The sequence below is a fragment of the Acomys minous genome (genome assembly GCF_964271855.1).
Source record: "Acomys minous genome assembly, chromosome: 3".
NCBI classification, from domain to species: Eukaryota; Metazoa; Chordata; class Mammalia; order Rodentia; family Muridae; genus Acomys; species Acomys minous.
In genome coordinates, this window is record NC_140485.1 from 113,434,760 (window position 1) to 113,453,132 (window position 18,373).

Here is an 18,373-nt window from a genome sequence, read left to right on the forward strand (position 1 = left end):
TGCAAGGCGCAGTCTCTGTCCTTCCAGTTAACAACACACTACACAGACTCCAAGACTGTCCTGACAGAGCGTGAAAGCAACATTCCAGCTCTCACCATATGCTGCATGTATGACCTGAGTACATGTGGTCTATAGCGCATTGACCAGAATTAGATAATGCTCCAGTCTAGCCACATGTAAGGCTAAGCATAAAGAAAGCACACACAAAAAAAAAAGTTGACTAGAATCAACAAGTCTATAACACAGGGTGTCTTTTTAAAGAAATGCAAAAGACTAGCATGTTTGGTCAGGTTAGACTGATTTTCATATTGGTTTAAAATTGTTATAGTTTACACAAAATACCGCTAAGCTGTGAGAATATGGAAAGATTGAAAATAAAAGATCAGAAAGATAAACCAAGGAAACCAATGAGAAAAAATATGCAGAAGTACACTGTTAACAGTGACAATCACAATTAGCTTTAAAGTTTCCTAAAGGAGTTACACTGTATGGACCAATAATAAACCTAATTAGAATTGAATGAAAAGAACGGCTTAACAGGGAAAACTCAAGCATGGTGCACTTGCAAGGTCTTAACAGAAAAGTCAAAGAATAAATAAAGACAAACTCATCGGAATGAGAAAATTCACTGTGGCTGCACTGAGAGCCTTTACTCTACCTCTCAAAAACTGACAGGTCAGCCAGAGAAATGTAGGCATGCGGGCTTAAAAAGCACCACAGACAGGATGAGTGAATGGCTTTATGGGGCCTTGTAACAGTCAGAGAATTGATTCTGCATGCCTCATTAGTTCTAGTACTCAGGGAACGTAACAAAAAAAAGACCATGGAGCAGAGCTCAAAGAATCTACCAGAAGAACATGATGACCTGAACGCATCCAGGCTACAGATCATCATCATAGACAGTAAAACTAGAGGCAGACAAAAATGTCCTAAAACTGTTGATGAACAAGTTCAACGTGAGGCCACAGAGATGGCTCAGTGGTTAAGAACACTGGCTGCTCCCTCAGAGGTGCAGTTTCCAGCCGCCCGCATGGCAACTCACAGCTGTCTGTAACTCCAGTCGCTCAGGATCCAAGGGATGCTTTTGGCTTCCACAGTTACCAGGCACACATGTGGCATACATACAACCATTCACATATACACAAAAGAGAAGTAAATCTAAGTTCAAAATTTAAAACATGGTTCCAAATATTTCAAGAGCAAAAGATACAGAATAATTTGAAATCACTAAATACTTCACACAGGAAAAATAACTTAATTATGCAGCGCCAATAAACTGGTAATTACTGAAAGATGCTGCAAAAAGATAGAGATGGAAACAAATTAAATCTATGGTTTCGTTCAAGGCATTTAAAAAGTGAAAGGAGAAATAAAAATAAAAGCGGAAGTTAATGGCATAGAAAAAAACCATTAGAATTAACAAAATAGAGAGCTGATTCTGCGAGCACATGGACAACACATTAAGAGAGATGGCAGGGAGGATTCAGCAAACACAGGACCAGGATTAGGAATGAAAAGCAGGTAGCTCCTTGAAACCATGCAGATTCAAAATAAAACATGAATACACTGGAGCCCACAGCTGCTTTTTACCTGAAATACTTGGGTAACATGGAGGCTAAGTCTAGAGCAAAATTATTTCAAAACCTTTCATAGGCTTCTAAAGGATTCTACCAAATGAGTTAAATCAGTAGTCCACAATTTATCTACAGCCAAAGGATAAAGTCAACTACCATCTAGCCAAGGATCCCACAAACAGAACATCCCAAAGCACAGGAAAAGAAAACAAGGGTCCCCCAGCTTGTTTTATAAAACTGAAAAGATCCTGAACGCAAAACTGTATAGTCAACGGTAACAGTAAATTTTTTTAAAGACTTATTTTTAACTTTCTGTTGCGTACATGTATGCATCTCTGTGAATGTTGTTACATCTGTGCAGATGCTTGCAGAGGCCAGGAGAGGATGCTCTCTCTGGACCTAGACTTACAAGGTGCTTGCAAGCTGCCTAGCATAGCAGTATGTGCTGTTGCCCTCTCAGCCACCTTCCCAACTCTGCAGGGCAGAGTCAGTCTCTCTGTGCCTTTCTCTCTCTCTCTCTCTCTCTCTCTCTCTCTCTCTCTCTCTCTCTCTCTCTCTCTCTCTCTCTCTCTCCCTCCCTCCCTCCTTCCCTCCCTCCCTCCCTCCCTCCCTCTCTCCCTCCCTCCCTCCCTCCCTCCCTCTCTCCCTCCCTCTCTCTCTCTCAGGCCAATCCGTAAAATAGAAACAAGGAACTTAGTATAAAGTAAGGAACTTAGATGCTGCTTCTGTTGTGGAGGACAGGAGTGCAGATGTCTGCATTTCTCTGCTCTGTATGCTTGAACTGCCTTCTATTTAAATGTCTTCATTAAAATGAAAACAAGGAGGAAAAAATTAAAATAGGACTATAAGATCAGTCTTATTTTTTTTTTAATTAGGAAAAGAAGACTAAAATTGGTCTAGAAGCAAAGTTTCTTTACTTCCTGTTTGCTCCTGATGCAGGGATGGTTGCATATGCGTACATTTTAAGAGAAGGCTGATGATATGAAGCTTCAAACCCCACTCCCACCTCAGCCCCCCACCTCACAGTTCTCATTTCTGATTCACACCCCAGGGAACAACCACTTCTAGATGTTTTAAACCTTCCTTCTCTTTTATTTCTTTGTACTGTCCTGCAGACGTGGGTTCATGCTTGCATGAGACATTAACATATTGATTACTGCTGCAACAAGTATGTTATGGTTCCCTTGCAGCACAAGGTACCCCAGGATTCGTTCACCTAAGACCGGAGCATACCCTGTCTGGATGCTTTGCCATTTGCAGTGTAAGTGATGCAAACATCCTGACAGTGTCTTTTCCTGTTCATGGCGGTGGGTCCCACTTATGTCAGTTGCTGTGGGATGAAATCCTGAACACTCTCATCTTCTTCTTTTTGCTCACTTTCTTGCTTTTTCTCTCAACTTCTATTGCTTGAACTGTCATATCGCCTTTATCAGTAATACTTATATTTTAATCTCTACCCATAGTAGAGATAAATAGAGAGAGTGAATGACTATTTTCTCACAAGCCATCTGCTTTCCTTAAAGGTCAGCCCCTGGTTGTTCTTCCCCGAGAAGAAGGGGAGCGCTCTGCAGGAAGGGATGACAGGCAGCAGTCAAGTGTCTCTTTTTGTTCTCCTGACAGACTTTGACCCTTGACCGTCTCCCTTGTTTCTGGGTGCTGATGTGCTTCATATTCTGTGAATTCAGACCCTGCTTCATTCTCCTTAATTTGAGGAGTGTAAGAAATAACTGTAGATAATGAAGGAACAAGAATTATCCATATAGCCATGTTGGTATGGGTAGAAAAGGGTGTCCCTTATGTAGGATGGACACTTCCCTGCTGAACTGGTGGCCTCTTTCATCTTCTTCTCCATAGATATCTACTCTGCTTCTATTCCCCAGTCACCTGCCCTGTAGTCTTGGTACTGTCTTGTAAAGAATAACCAGTCCCATGCTTCTCTCATCTAGAGTCCCAATAGGATGTCCTCCCCTCTCTCTCAGTTTCCTGGTAAGTGAAGACTTTCATGGGACATGCCCCTTGGGCTAATATGCAGATATAAGTGAGTGTATACCATTGAGTGGAGAGTCAGGTCTGACTTTCACGTGAACTCTGGTGCCTCGTATTTGACCATGTCCCCTGGATAGGGAAGCCTGGTGGCACTCAGAGGAAGGATAGCAGGCTACCAAGAAGAGACTTGATACCCTATGAGCATATACAAGGGGAGGAGGTTCCCCTCAGTCACAGTCATAGGGGAGGGAAGTAAGGGGAAAATAGGAGGGAGGGAGGAATGGGAGGATACAAGGGATAACAATTTAGATGTAACATGAATAAATTAATAAAATAATATTAAAAAAAGAATAACCAGTCCTTTGGTAAAATATCTATATATACTTTAATTATCATATATATATATATATATATATATATATATATATATATATATATATATATATATAAAATTTCTTACTCAGAAATATTTTGGGGACCTCAGTAGTCTACTAGTTATGATATGAGGTAGGAAAGGCAACCCACTTAACTTGATATGCCAGGTGCATCTGTCATGGGGCAGTAATCAGGCCTTTTCTCCCGTCTTAGGATAGACATTTTGAGTGCTACCCTAGCAGGTGCAGTTTCTATGTAGATCTGGGGAGATCTCAAACTCTCTCTTATCTCTGTTCCAAGGAATCTTATCAGTGGCTACTCTCTCTGCTTTTTCTTCCTGATAATGGCAATGTTTTATTTCTTCTTTTCTTTTCTCAGAACACGGTGTCTCCAAGTTTAAAATTAAAGCTGTCAGCAGACTCCTTTAGTGAATAGAAACTTGAATAACCCAAAAATTACCCCAAGTCTTTTAGTTTACTCTACTCAGTATTCTGTGATTTTTGTAAAGGTGGTACCTTGTATGCTGTTACTGACTACTAAACATGAGATGTCCCTTTTGTACCTGTATACCGTTAGAGACTATTGAATACCAGATGCCTCCCCCATGTCTCAACACAGACAATAGATCTAGAAATCTAGAATAGTTATGATATGGACTTTTATGAATTAATAAAACATTTATATTGAAACACATATAGGGAAGTTGAACAGAGAATACAAAGAATTTTTCTTTCTCCCTTTGCCTATAGTTTGAGTTCCCATTTGAATATATACGTGAATTTAAATGTTTTGTTTGTTGTTTATTAATTGATCAGAATTAGGTTCAAATGGGATGCTTGAAACTCACATTCGGAGACGATATTAGAGGGAGAGATTTGGGAAATTTGATTTCTGCCTCTCTTCATCCCGACAGTGATCCGTCACTAGGAGTTTCTTTCCCGGAACATGGTGTAGTCTGGGCTTCCTTCGCTGGTCAAGTTCTTACAGCCCATGAAGTTCCTAGGATGTGCAACTTAGCTTGTAAGCTTCATTATTTTTAATCACCAGAGTAAGATTTGTATGTGTAACATGCATTTGGGGTTCAGTTCTAATAAGTGTGAGGTAATGGCTTGGCTTGTGGCCTTTCTTTGCACTCCCCTGATGGCTAATGATAGTGTGTGTTCTTCACACAAAGCTGTAGCCCTTCTGAGACACCCCACAGGTCTTCATTTCTATTTGTAATTTTATTATCATTTGGATATTTGAGCTTTTGTATTCATTATGCTAATCCCTTATCAGATGTATGGCCTACAGATATTTCCTCCCATCCCGTAGGCAGTTGGGTTACTTGTTTCCTTTTCTACACAGAGGAGTTTTAGTTCTGTGCACTTTTCCTTCTTTGTCTGGTTTTGTTTTCATCTCTGCACTTCCCCTGACATAGCTTAAAGAAAATCATGCGGATCCCATGTGTGGGGCTCTCTTCCTTTATGTTTTCTGTGTTGTTTCCCAACATCCTCATTTCTATTCAAGTTTTCAAGCCCCGATTTTTTTTTTTCCTGTTCTGTTATTGTAATGGAATACCTGAGGCTGGGAAATATATAAAGACAGGAGTTTTGTTTCATTAACAATGTTAGAGACTGAAATTCTAAAGTTAGATGGCATCGTGAGTACCCTGCCCTGAGGCTCAGTGAGGTGATGGCATCTTAGCAAGAGCATGTGTATGAGACTGAGACCATGCGGTAAAGACAAAAGAGGCTGAGGAGGGCAAAGTTTATGCTTTTATATCAACTTCTTGTGAGATCTAACTGAACCCTACAGTAAAACGCTAGTTCCCTCTGAAGCAGCATTTTTTGATGACTTCCCACTTCCATTTTAATGCTTCTGTTTTCAATTCTTTAGCAATTACATAAATGCATGTTATACTCTAACTCTTTTTCTTTTTTTTTTTTTTTTTTGGTCTGTGGAATTTGTTGTTGTTGATTTTTTTTTATTTAGTTACTTTATTCAGATTACAACTCAATTGTTATCCCATCACTTGTATCCTCCCGTTCCTCCCTCCCTCCCTCTTTCACCCTGTTCCCCTCCCCTAGGTCTATGACCAAGGGGGACCTCCTCCCCCACTATATGGTCATAGGCTAACAAGTCTCATCTTGGTAGCCTGCTTATACTTTCTTTGAGTGCCATCGGGGCCCTAACTCTTAACTGTCTAATCTATTCTAAATACTACAATTTAGGCCAACCTTACCAGACAGGAGCCCTGGGACGGCAAACCATAGAAGATCCTTTGTGAATCCAGTTTGCCCTGGTTTTTCTATGTAATATGAGATGCGATCCCCTCTCACTTTCTGCAGATGAGTACCCAGTTAGGACAAGTGTGTTCTTGAGGAAATTGTGCTTTCCCTGTTGGGTCTTCTCAGGCCATTTAATAAAGTTCCACCAGCCATAACTTGTGGTCTCATTTGTGAGACCCCTACTCTGCTGGTCTGTGTTTCAGTTTCATTCTGGTTTCTTGCAGCTTTGACTACTATTGCCCTGGAGGATATTTTGAAGTCAAGTAATGTAATAACTTGAACTTTATTCTGTCTGTTCAAGATTTCTTAGGTTATTCAAGAGAGTCAATATATCCAGGAGGAAACTCTGAGATTGTTTTTTTCTGTATCTGTGAACGATGCTGTTGAAATTTTGTTAGGGATTACATTCAAACTGTAGAACAGCCTTGGCAGCCTGGCTGTTTTAGTGTGCCAAGACAAAAAGACAGGATATGTTCTGCTTGCTTGTGAATTTTTTTATTTTTGTTTTTTATTTGCCAAGGTTCTTCTGACTTTCACACGAACTCTGGTGCCCCATATTTGACCACGTCCCCTGGGTGGGGAGGCCTGGTGGCACTCAGAGGAAGGATAGCAGGCTACCAAGAAGAGACTTGCTTGGGAATTTTAAAATTTATTTTATCAATATCTTATAGATCTTTCACTTTCATGGTTAAATGTATTCCTAAGGGCTTCTTTAGTTTTTCTCCTCTCTTCATGTGTTAATTTTGTTTTGTTTTGTTTTGTTTTGTTTTGTTGAGAGGTTGTAATTACAGGTACAATTTTTTCTGTGTTCATTTTGTTTTTTGAGAGAGGGTTTCTCTGTGTAGCAGCCCTGGCTGTCCTAGATTTGCTTTGTAGACCAGGCTGGTCTCAAATTCACAGAAATTACACCTGCCTCTGCCTTCCAAGTGCTGGGATTAAAGGCATGTGCCACCACACCCAGATGATTTAAATTTTTGTACTTGACCTACACCTTATCATATGTAACATGATGTTTGGAAGTTCATATGCATTGTGGAATGGCTAAAACTAGATAATAATAAAAATATTACCTCACCATGCTGCTGCCTTGTGGTAGGAACAGCTAAGCCTCATTCTCTGCACAGTATCTCAAGAGGGTACAATAGATCACCATCACCCACAGTTCCCCTGAGGACAGTTGGAGACCTCATCCCTCCTGTAATTGTATCCTTTTACCTACATCTCTCCCCTGGTCTTCAGCCACACATCTAACAACGACCATTCAACCTCTCTGAGTCCAACACTAGATGCCACATAGAGGTGAGATCACTTGGCTATTGTTTTTCTGTGCTGGCTGTTGTCCCTAAGACAGTATCCTACATGTTCACTCATATCCTCACAAGGAAATTTACTTAGTTTTTAATGAGCACACAGCATTTCACTATGAACAAAAATACTCATTTTCATGGGCTGATTCAGTGCCTTTCAACTTTAGGACTTAATTTTTATGGGACTTAATGATCACTCTAAAATTATATATGATCATTTCATTCTTGATATCAAGGAAATTATGGTATGTATAATAGGTACTTTATAAAGTACATATTTATTTGACATATTAAGCATATTTTTATTTTCATTCCTTCATTAACATTAAATTCATTTTGTTGTCAATATACTAAAATTAATGAATAAATAGCACTATCAATCATATAGGATAAATAAAGATGAAATTCTTGTCTATCCTCAAACCAGGGAGAAACATTTATTTTTTTTTTCATGCATGTCTTGCTAATTAAAAAAAAAGTAACAGTTGCCTGAGTGTTCTTTGTAGGCTTTACTTATTTCCTTTGTTTTTATTCTTCTCCTCCTGGTGTTGTTCTCGCATATATTTTCTTTCTTGTTACTCCTATCCCTAATAATTTATCCTCTGCCTTTTGCGTTTCTGAGATCCAGGGTGGCGAGATTCTTTTGATCCACCATATGACAGTGAATCCGTGTAAATCTTGCAGTTCTGTGATTCAACATTAAAGCCTTGCTAATGAGTGTTTGTTTATCGATGTGGTCACCCGTTCTGTTTGGTGTGTTTTATTTAAAGTTCCTTTCTATAACTGTATGAAATACAACACATAAAGAAAACCAGTATGGTGATTTTGGAGGATTTTGCACAGAAATAATTGTGTGATGGAAGTCCAAATATAGTCAGCCAAGATAAATACATTGTTCACAGAGGCCTTGGTTTTTGTTTGTTTGTTTGTTTGTTTTATGTTTTCTATTTCTATTCCCTAAATAGTAACATAATCATCATTCAAATATTAGTTAGGTCTTTATGAATTTATACAATTTTTGGAATTCACATTTATGCCCATGTTATTTTTATGAAAAATAATAGAAAGCTACACTTGGTGTAATGCCTGAGTGTGTCACTGAAACTGGCCAGGGGCATTTGTTGTTCTTCATCAGTTCATGGGCAACTTGCCTGAGAACTAAACATTTCCTACGACAGCAAACATGGAAATGTCAGTGGAGATCTGAAGAACACAGTGCCTACTGAGCCGTTATACCAGCAGGACATCGCTAATTTTCTTTACACGTGATATGCACACTTGAGTCAATAACTAAATAATTATCTATTGGAAGCAAAAAAATTCAGTGGTTTTTCATGACCCAACAGTGGGTACATTTTTAAAAGATGACAGGATCAAATCTTACCAAAGGTACAGCCACCCCAGGGCCAACCGGGCAACAGCAAGCCTGTGGCACTCAGAGGAGCTAAAACAATTGTGGCTGTCACAGTAGAACTGGGGGCATGGGGGTGGGACTAATTCATATGTATTTTATGTTTTTATTTTATGAGACATCTGACACAATATTTATCAGATTCTTTCACATTTTAAGTTCTCCTCTGGATGTCTTTCTTAGTGTTCTCATCAAACTAAAAGGTCAGCCATGAACTCTATTCCTGGAGGCAATCCTGGGAATTTCCTGCTTTCCACCTTCCATGGAGAGGCGGGGGGGGGGGGGGGGGGGGGGGAGTGGGGGGGTGGGGGGGGGGCTCAGACAATCCGTCTGCCATCTTAGACTGCATGGTGAGATGCCTGGGGTTCTGACGTTCACCAACTCGCTCTGGCCATCTCTGAGTTATTCCTTAACTGACTTTTGACCTACTATTCCTTTTTCAGTTACTAGAACTTCCAAAATATGCCACTAGGGTCAGCAAGGTGAGTCAGTGGACAAGAGTGCTATCCGTGCAAGCTTGAGAACCTGAGATCAACTTAGGAGCCCTACAGTGGCAGGGGACCACTGAGTCACCCACCTGTGTACAATGATATACATGCACCTGCACTCACACACACACACACGTACACTAGTGATGCTAAAGTTTAAAAAGACAAAAGTTAATTTTTTAAAAACCCTACATTTAAATTGTTATGCAGTGGCTTCCTTGTTTTCAAAATGTGTATGATACTTATAATACTAGTATGAAAATGATTCATGTCTATTAGGTAAAAATATGAAATACAGGAGAGGAAGAAGGATGAGGATAAAACGGCAGGGTCCCACTGGCCACAAATTATTGCTTTATAATGTTGTTGCCTACCTGTCCCACACTTCCTTTGGGGGGTGTTTTTTGGTTGGTTGGTTTGTTTGGTTTGTTTGTTTGTTTGTTTGTTTGTTTGAGGTAGGGTTTCTCTGTGTAGCCTTGGCTGTCCTGGAGTCACTTTGTAGACCAGGCTGGCCTTGAACTCACAGAGATCCCCTTGCCTCTTCCTCCCAAGTGCTGGGACTATAGGTGTGTGCCACTGTGCCCAGCTCCAATACTTTTCCTTGGGCTGATACTTATTTCACACCTGTGTCTTTTCAGTGGCACTGACTTATAACTTTACAAACTAACTTCGAAAGTTCGTTCTTAACAATATTCTCAAGTTATGTCTTTTAAAGTGTGTATGGCAGTAGATTCCCTCAATTCTCTGATAATTTGTTATGATCAGTACGTTACTCTTAATTTTCCACAGTACTCCAACACCAGAAAGAGTGTCATTTCCTCTTTACATACTTTATGTAAACGCATTGCACCTAATTACCAACATTACAAATGACTTTTACACTTTAAATAGTTTTCTTTGTTGAAAAGATTTTAAATTTAAAATCATATAAATTAACATATTATCTTGGCACATTTTCTCTTCTGGAAGTGTGTAATTTGTCTTCTGAAATGAGTTGTTTCATAAACAGAGTGGCACTGTCAGTTACTACTTTATTTAAAAAAATAAAAATGAATATTCTGTATGTATTCAAATAGTCAATTCAACAAGCACAGAAAATTTATCCCTTAATAAATTCATTTGAGAAGCATTACAAAAGTCTAACCCAGAAAGCAAGATAAACAGCTTTTAAGCTTTTTAAAAAGAAATATATCCATAAGGCACAGTTACCTACTTGCAAAACCGTAACTTACCTCCAGGGTCCCCTCACAGCCTCATCCCCGTGGCCTCCCTCCCAGACAGCCAAACTCTTGGTGGCCTGCTTCTCAGCCCCAGGGGAAATGAGCATTTGTTCTCTGACAGCGATTTCTGAGTCTCTCTCCTTACTCCACTCCAGTTTCATCAGAAAAACTGCTGTTATGCCATTGTGAATACCTAGGACTGACCCTTGTGCTCAAAACTGAAAATATTTGTTGGGCAAATCAATGAATTGTTTTGTATTAGTCACATTTTGTTTCAATATTATTTACTACACATTTTGAACAAAGACTAAAGTTGACATCAAAATGCAGTTACATCCTAAGCCCTTGTTTAAATCTTTACAAAGTTTGTCATTTCATTTATACATATATTTTTTTTTCTACTTTGTCTTAAACTCTTTCACATTGCATTAGATACAGTATACTTACACACACACACATATATATGTATATATATAAAAACATATAGAACAAAAAGACATATTTATAAAAACACAAACTTTAAAAGCAAGAAACACAATACCTTGCAACTCTGAGACTCTCATTTGTATTTCGCATGTGCTGTAGACACAGCTCAGAAGCTCAGCAGTGGTGCTCATGAATATGCATGAGGTATAATTAGCTTGGAGAATGCTGCTTCATCACCTGTCTTGATTCTGTTGCTGTGCTTCAGTAACTTACTAATGTTGGACTGTTGGAAACGGTCTCTCCAAATTCCAATGAGTCAAAACAGTTCTGTTCATCCATAAGATGTTGTGTTTTCCATTCCCTCATCATCGGAAAGCCTGTCTTTCAAACCTTGGTATTGGCAGATTGCTTATAACTGACAGTTGCATGCCATCAGCTGTTTAATATTTTTAAAGAATGTCTGAAAACATTAAGGCCTTTTTGTATTCCTCTACATTTTGTAAATTCAAACCTTTTAATTCCACGGGTCTATAACAATGGCCAACCTAGGGTTCCTTTCTTCCTATAACTGCTTGCTTTGATGTCTTCCCTTATAGCTTTCATACAGTCACTGACTCTGAAACTGGTAGTGGCTCCATTGCTCATGTCCTAATGTCCCTATTCTGACTGCAAACATTATGGAAAGCTTAACTTTGTAGTATGTCCTCGTACTCCACAAGCCTATATAGAACAGAAATAATTGGCCATCCATCCATGCGTCAATCCCTCCCACCGCCTTTACTAACACTGTTTTTATTACATCCCCTGTGTGCCTTCATACATCACTTATTTCCTTAAATGTCAGGAAGGAATAGCAAACTTAGCTTCAGAGAAATCCTCAGCTTTCTAAAATTCAGGAAAAGTAAGATTATTGAAATAAAAAGGTATAAGCTATTTTAAAAGGCAAAAGTGAAGGAAGAAACAAAACAAAACCCATTGGCAGTAAGAAAACCAGCCAGGAAGAAGGCAGGCTTGTTACAGATAAAGGTGCAATATGCCTTGGAGGATCATTAAGTGATAATCATTGGCCAGATTGATCATCTCCAGTGCTGGCAATAAAGGGGTGGTGTCAGGTGCCTTCTGCAGAAAAGACAAGAAATTTAGAATATAGTCAAGTTATGCTATGCCAATAATCCAACAATTTTATTGAAACAGACTCTTTTTTAACAAATTACAAACTTTAAAAATTGTCCACAAGAAGCCAAGCCACTGGGCAAAATGTCCTCATTTCTACCACAGACAGAATTGTGCCTTAAAAAGGGCAAGCTTGCGTGCAGGCAGAGTCAACAGCCAAGCTCTGCCAAGACAAAGTAAGCAAGTCCTCAATAGCTCCTGCATCACAAAAATGTCTGTCAGATATATTGGGCCAGAAGGCTAAAGATGATGCCCCAACATTATAGAGAGTTTTGGATGACTATTCAGGTAGCAAACTGTTTCTGCCATCTTCTCATATGGAAAGCTACTAACTTGCACTCCCTGTATACTCAGGTAATCAAGTTTATTCCTTCTTAAGTCTCTGATGGGGTTGAAGACCAGATAATTTAGTCTTAAAATTAAATTTAGTTGTTTAGGGCTTACATGTCTTTAGGTCTAGATAAATGTTTTATGTTGATAATGAAGAGATGTGATAGATATTGATTTACATTCAGAATTTTAGATGCACCAAGATAAGAAAGATGTTTTCTTCAATACTGCCAAATATAAATAACCAAAACATTAAGAATGTAACATTTATATAATTCCTGATTGTGTCATGGTTCTTTTTGTTGTAGGTAGTTTATTGTATATATGTGTAATAATATAAATATATGTAAAATATTTAATAAAAATAATTTAAAAATCACCCACAAATAAACAAAATTTTAGAATAGTTTTACATATGAGGGAATCAGGTTTGTAGTTTAAAACCACACACACACACACACATGCACAATTTTATCAACCCATTATTACTCTTATAAAAATACCAGGCAGTCATTAAATAAAAACAAAACTTGAGACTGATATTCTTCCTAAAAACATGTGTAAAAGTTGTTGACAAAACTATAACATATAAAATCCAACTATTCATTTAAAATGTTATATATTTCTAAATAAGGTTAACCCAGGAACAAGGTAGATATAATATTTGGAAATCAATATGTTTTAAACTATCAAATAAATAGTATCAGTTATCTGTGTGGCTGCAGTGAAAGTAACAGAGTCCAAGGTCATTTCTAAAAACACCCTCAGCATCCTGTGACTAAGAAGACGTCACTGCCCACTAGCTATGAAGGTCTTCTGTGTAAAAGAAAACCCTTCCACTAGCATCCTACTTTAGAGAAAAATGTTTCAAGATTTTCTTCTGACCTCAGGAGAGGGGAACAGATATCTGCTCCCATCACAGTCACTCAACATGGTAGTGCAGACGGCATCTAGCCCAACAGGCAGGAAAACAGGAAATAAAAGTCACCTACACTGAGAGCAATGTGCAACCATGTTCATTCACAAGCATTGTGGTGTCCAAGTGTAATAGCCATTGCTGTCTATTAAACATGTTACTAGGACCAATAAATTCATCACAGTTAAAGAGCATGACAAAGATATATAACATCAATCATTTGTAGTTTCTGTCAAAAAAGGAATTGGAAGTTGAAGTTAAAAATGAACCATAGCATCAATAATCAAGATAGGAACAAATTTTATAAAAGCTTGACATACCCAGAAACTGAACATTCTTGAAACAAATAAAGTAAAGCTGAAGTAATCAAGAGATATATACAGTGTCTATAGATCAGAAAATCTAATATTCTTATGCTGGCAATTTTAGGCACATTGGAATATATACATTGGAAGACATCCTAATAAACCCTGGCTAGCATTTGTTCTTTAGAAACTGAATTAATTAGTTATAAAAGAATGCAATGGCAGAGTTGCTTTTTTGACATCAAAGCTTTCTACAAAGCTGTGATGTGTAGGCATAACAAGTAAGTTATTACAACAGAAGAGTCCAGAACTACATCAAGACCGCATGGTCCAGTGACTCTGATGCTTACAAAAGCAATTCATATCAAGTCAATAAATATACAAATAGGAATTGGATATTTGTGTACAAAAATATCTCATACTATATTCAAAAGGTATCCACAAAACATGACACACCTATGGATAAAGTATAAAAATACGAAACACTTAAAATATGAAAGAACTATTTATAATCTTAAGTGAAGATTTTTCAAGACACAATACCAAAAGCCTGCTGCTTAACAAGGGATAAATGATAAACAAATTTCATTAAAATTTTAGATGATGCCTTTAATAAATTAATTTTAATAAGATAAAAATTCAAGCCTCAAAATAGTAAATTCAATTAGAAAATTATGTATTTGATCAATGACTCATATCAATAACATGTTAATATCCTTCAAAACTGAATCAGGACAAATAGCGCAATAAAAATATTAAACAGAAGATTTAAACATGATGCATCTCTCTAATACCAGCACTTGGGACAAAGGGAAAGAAAGAGCAGGAGTTCAGTCTTGGCTTCACAGTGATGCTTAGCATGGGAGTCAACAGGAACACTAAAGCTGAAAGCAAAACGTCAACATTAGAATTTCAAAGTTTTCAAGAAAATGAGAATATATTGAAAAAATGTCCAGAAATAGAGCATCCTATTGATGGAATTTTAGAACAGTTTAAATACCTGGTTGATCTGCTGGCAATTTCTTAAGATCTCAAGCCTATACCTACATGTGATCCAGTCTTTCCATTTCAGAGTATTTACTCCTATGGAAATACAAAACAACACATTAATACAAAAAAATCATGCAAAAATAGTCAAAGGATTTCTGTTTAGAATATGCGGGGCTGGAAAAAAACATACAACTATCAGGTGATACATGAATAAAAAGTTTGAGGCATATCCAAGTAGTGAAGCTGGCCACCAGTTGCAATCAAATATTGATCCACAACACAGAGGATTATTTAAATGCATTCAAATGTAAGAGGCTGGAAAAAGCAAGGGGCTGCGCTAAATTATTATACTCATAGAAGACTGTGTAAGGTGAAAATATAATATTTGAAATAAGGTGAATGTTTAGAAATGGAGGGAAAGTGTGGGTGCAGGAACAGAATCAAAAGGAGCAATGGTGTATTCACAGCTTCTATTGTGGTGGTGTTAAGGTTAACTTAGGTCACTCTGTGCACAAGGACCTAAGATTGATCCCTGGAACCCACATTTAAGAATGCTTAGCTAAACATAGTTGCTTGTATTCCCAAGGTTGAGGAAGCAGAGGCAGACTCATTCCTAACCATACCAGGGAGTTCAAGAGTTCATACCCAATGGGAGACAGACTAAATCTAAAAAACAAAAAAAGAAAAGGAAAAAAAAAGAAAGTGGTGGCATCTCTTAGGAATGACAACTATGACACAAGAGGTTGCACTTTATCCTCCAACATGCGCGGTCTCTCGCTCTCTGTTTTTCTCTGAGTGTCTCTGTCTCTGTCTCTGTCTCTGTCTCTCCCTCTCCCTCTCCCTCTCCTTCTCCCTCTCTCTCTCTCTTCTTCTCTCTCTCTCTCTCTCTCTCTCCTCCCCCCAAATGGCATAGAAAAAATGTTTATTTTTCTCTGGATCACCGCTTTCAGCCTGAGATGTCTCAGCACAATAATGTTCTCCTCTGTCACGAACCACTCCCCCCACACACATTAGACCCCTCTCCAAATTGTCTCCCATCCGAGTACTAACCAGCCTCCAACCCTGCTCAGCTTCTGAGATTAGGCAGGATCAGCTGCCTCCTGGCTGCTACGGCCATAGACCATCTCCAAATTGTCTTGGCCTCCTAAGCCTTAGAAATGCTTTCTCTGCTTAGTCTTCTTGTCCTGTTCTCCACTGTCAAACGGATTGTCAGATGTCACTTCTGTTGTTTTCATGTCTCCTTAGATAACTTTCAAAGTTTCTGGTTGTAATATCTTATTGTTACTGTGTTTTGATTCAGAAAACTTAGAATCAGACAAATAATGGTATGCACATTGTAATAAGTATAGACCTGGCTGAATACCCTCAGGGTTGTCTTCTTTTAGTAAATTGCCTAGAATTTGTGTCATTCAGTTTACTGTTGTTATTTTCATTTTGCCTTTTTTTTTCCTTTTAGATAAAGCATGGCTGACCTGCAGCTTGTGCTCTTCCTGCTCTCCCACTTCAGTGTATCCTTCCTGTTGTGCCACCATAGCTCACTTATTTTTCTCTTTTCAATGGTTATTTATTCATTTTCAAGTTAATATATAAAGTAATTGGCTTCAGTGTAGCATGTCCACATCTGCTCTGTTCTTGTCTGTCTTCCGTTTCACTGTCCCATCCTTTTCCTCTTCTCCTTCTGGTCCTTTTCTTCCCCAAGTAATTTCACTTCCTCTCTCCTGACATATGTTTCACACTTTCTTTATTTCTTGACTCTCTGCTACCCTTAAGATCTTTCATTCTGTCTCAAAGCCTTCTCTCTAGCTTCATATCACACACACACATACATATATATATATGCGAATATATATGAGAATAGTAAATAATATATATGCGTGTGTATTAAATGGGCCATCAATATTCTTAAATTTTTCACAATCTCATTTTTCTTTATAACAACATAAAATTCCATTGTATGTATCTGCCATGTTCTTTTTATTCTAAGTACAATTCCCATTGACACTTACTTTCTCCCTCTCCCCAAAATAAATAACACATAAGTGGTGTTACCATATCACTGCCTAAGATAAAAACCTGGATTTAAGAATTCCCCTCTTGAGTACATTCTATTGGGACTTTAGGTGAGAGAAGCATGGGAAAATAGGGAAATAGAAGGATCCAGAGGGTCCTAGAAACCTACAAGAAGAACATTATGATGCGCAGATCTGGGTCCAGGGGTCCTGCTCAAACTACGGCACTAGCCAAGGACAATATAGGCAGTAAATGTTGAACCCCTACCCAGATCTAGCTGATGGAGAGGACATTCTCCACTGTTGAGTGGAGAGTGAGGTCTGACTGGTGCCCCATTTTTTACCATGTCCCCTTGATGGGGAGGCCTGGTGGCACTCAGAGGAAGGATAGCAGATTACCAAGAAGAGACTTGATACCCTATAAACATATACAGGGGGAGGAAGTCTCCTTCAATCACAGTCATAGGGGAGGGGAGTAAGGGGGAAATGGGAGGGAGGGAGGAATGGGAAGATACAAGAGATGGGCTAACAATTGAGATGTAATATGAATAAATTAATAAAATATTTTTAAAAATTCACCTCTTTCAGAAATTTCACAGACTTCTAGTCCAAGGTTGTCCTTCCAGACTGCCTTTTCCAGTTTTATTTATGCATATGTTTTTATAATATCCTTTGGCATATATCATAATATTGTATCATTGATCTGACTCATGATCAATCAAGTACTTAATGTGAATTAACACATTAAAACAAATTTGGCCACAACCCTACCACATTCTGCCTTCTTTTTCCTGGCTTTGTGCTGAAACCACACAACTGAAAGTGGTATTCACCAGAGCGCTGCAAACGCCTCTGAAGAGTGCCATGTCTAGAATAAGCCAAATTCGGATATCTACGTTTAACCATAGGCAGTTAACATTCTTCAAGCCTTGTACTCTGAAGTACTTTCCCAAAAGATCCCATTTGATTTATCTCTTGGCATGTATGCATTACGCAATAGTTTCTAAAAAAGCAAACACTATGTAAATGGGTAACCAGACAGGATGTTGAGCCATCCTTTCCAGATCTATTATCTTTGTGTCGCCCCGTTATATCTAAGCCTGAGCTATTACATCTTTGTTAGGGATCCTTGTGGTCCTCAGATGTTCAGTTAGAAGTCCGTGCTTTGAGATCTGTTTAGAAAGAAATTAGTGTTTACTTCCGTCTCAACCCTGACAATACAGGAAGGCTTCTTCTGTAAATACAAAGTATGGTGAGAGCTAAAGTCAGTGGATGGTTTAGTTCTTAATTTGCTTCGCTTCTGCAGCCTTCGATGATGCCCTGCAACTGTTCAGCTTTCAGTCACAGAGTCAGAATGCCACTTTGTGTCCTTAATTTTACAGTAGCACATTCACCTGGTTTCTCCTTTTCATCCCTGGGTTTCCTGAGCACCTCAACCAGTCCCCACTTTCTCTGCTTACCTGACACAGTAAAGTCTGAAGAATCCCACTGCAAGCCATCTCAGCCCACGGTGAACAGCGTCCAGTCATGGAATCTACAACTCTAAATCCAGGATGCTTAAAGTCCGCTCTGCATGTGTGCTGCCCTCCATGG

General features: G+C 38.5%; 1 protein-coding gene and 1 long non-coding RNA gene across 2 annotated transcripts in view; one reads left to right on the forward strand and one right to left on the reverse strand.

The window, feature by feature from the left end:
• The window catches only part of LAMA2 (laminin subunit alpha 2), a 588,770-nt gene that overhangs the window by 491,688 nt on the left and 78,709 nt on the right, over positions 1-18,373 (forward strand). The gene's annotated exons all lie outside the window — the stretch shown is intronic.
• LOC311594788 lies at positions 14,203-18,358 on the reverse strand. The gene is made up of 3 exons (XR_014778218.1): positions 18,241-18,358; positions 14,782-14,864; positions 14,203-14,665 (listed from the first exon to the last, which is right to left on the reverse strand). It is a non-coding gene; the product is annotated as an uncharacterized lncRNA (long non-coding RNA).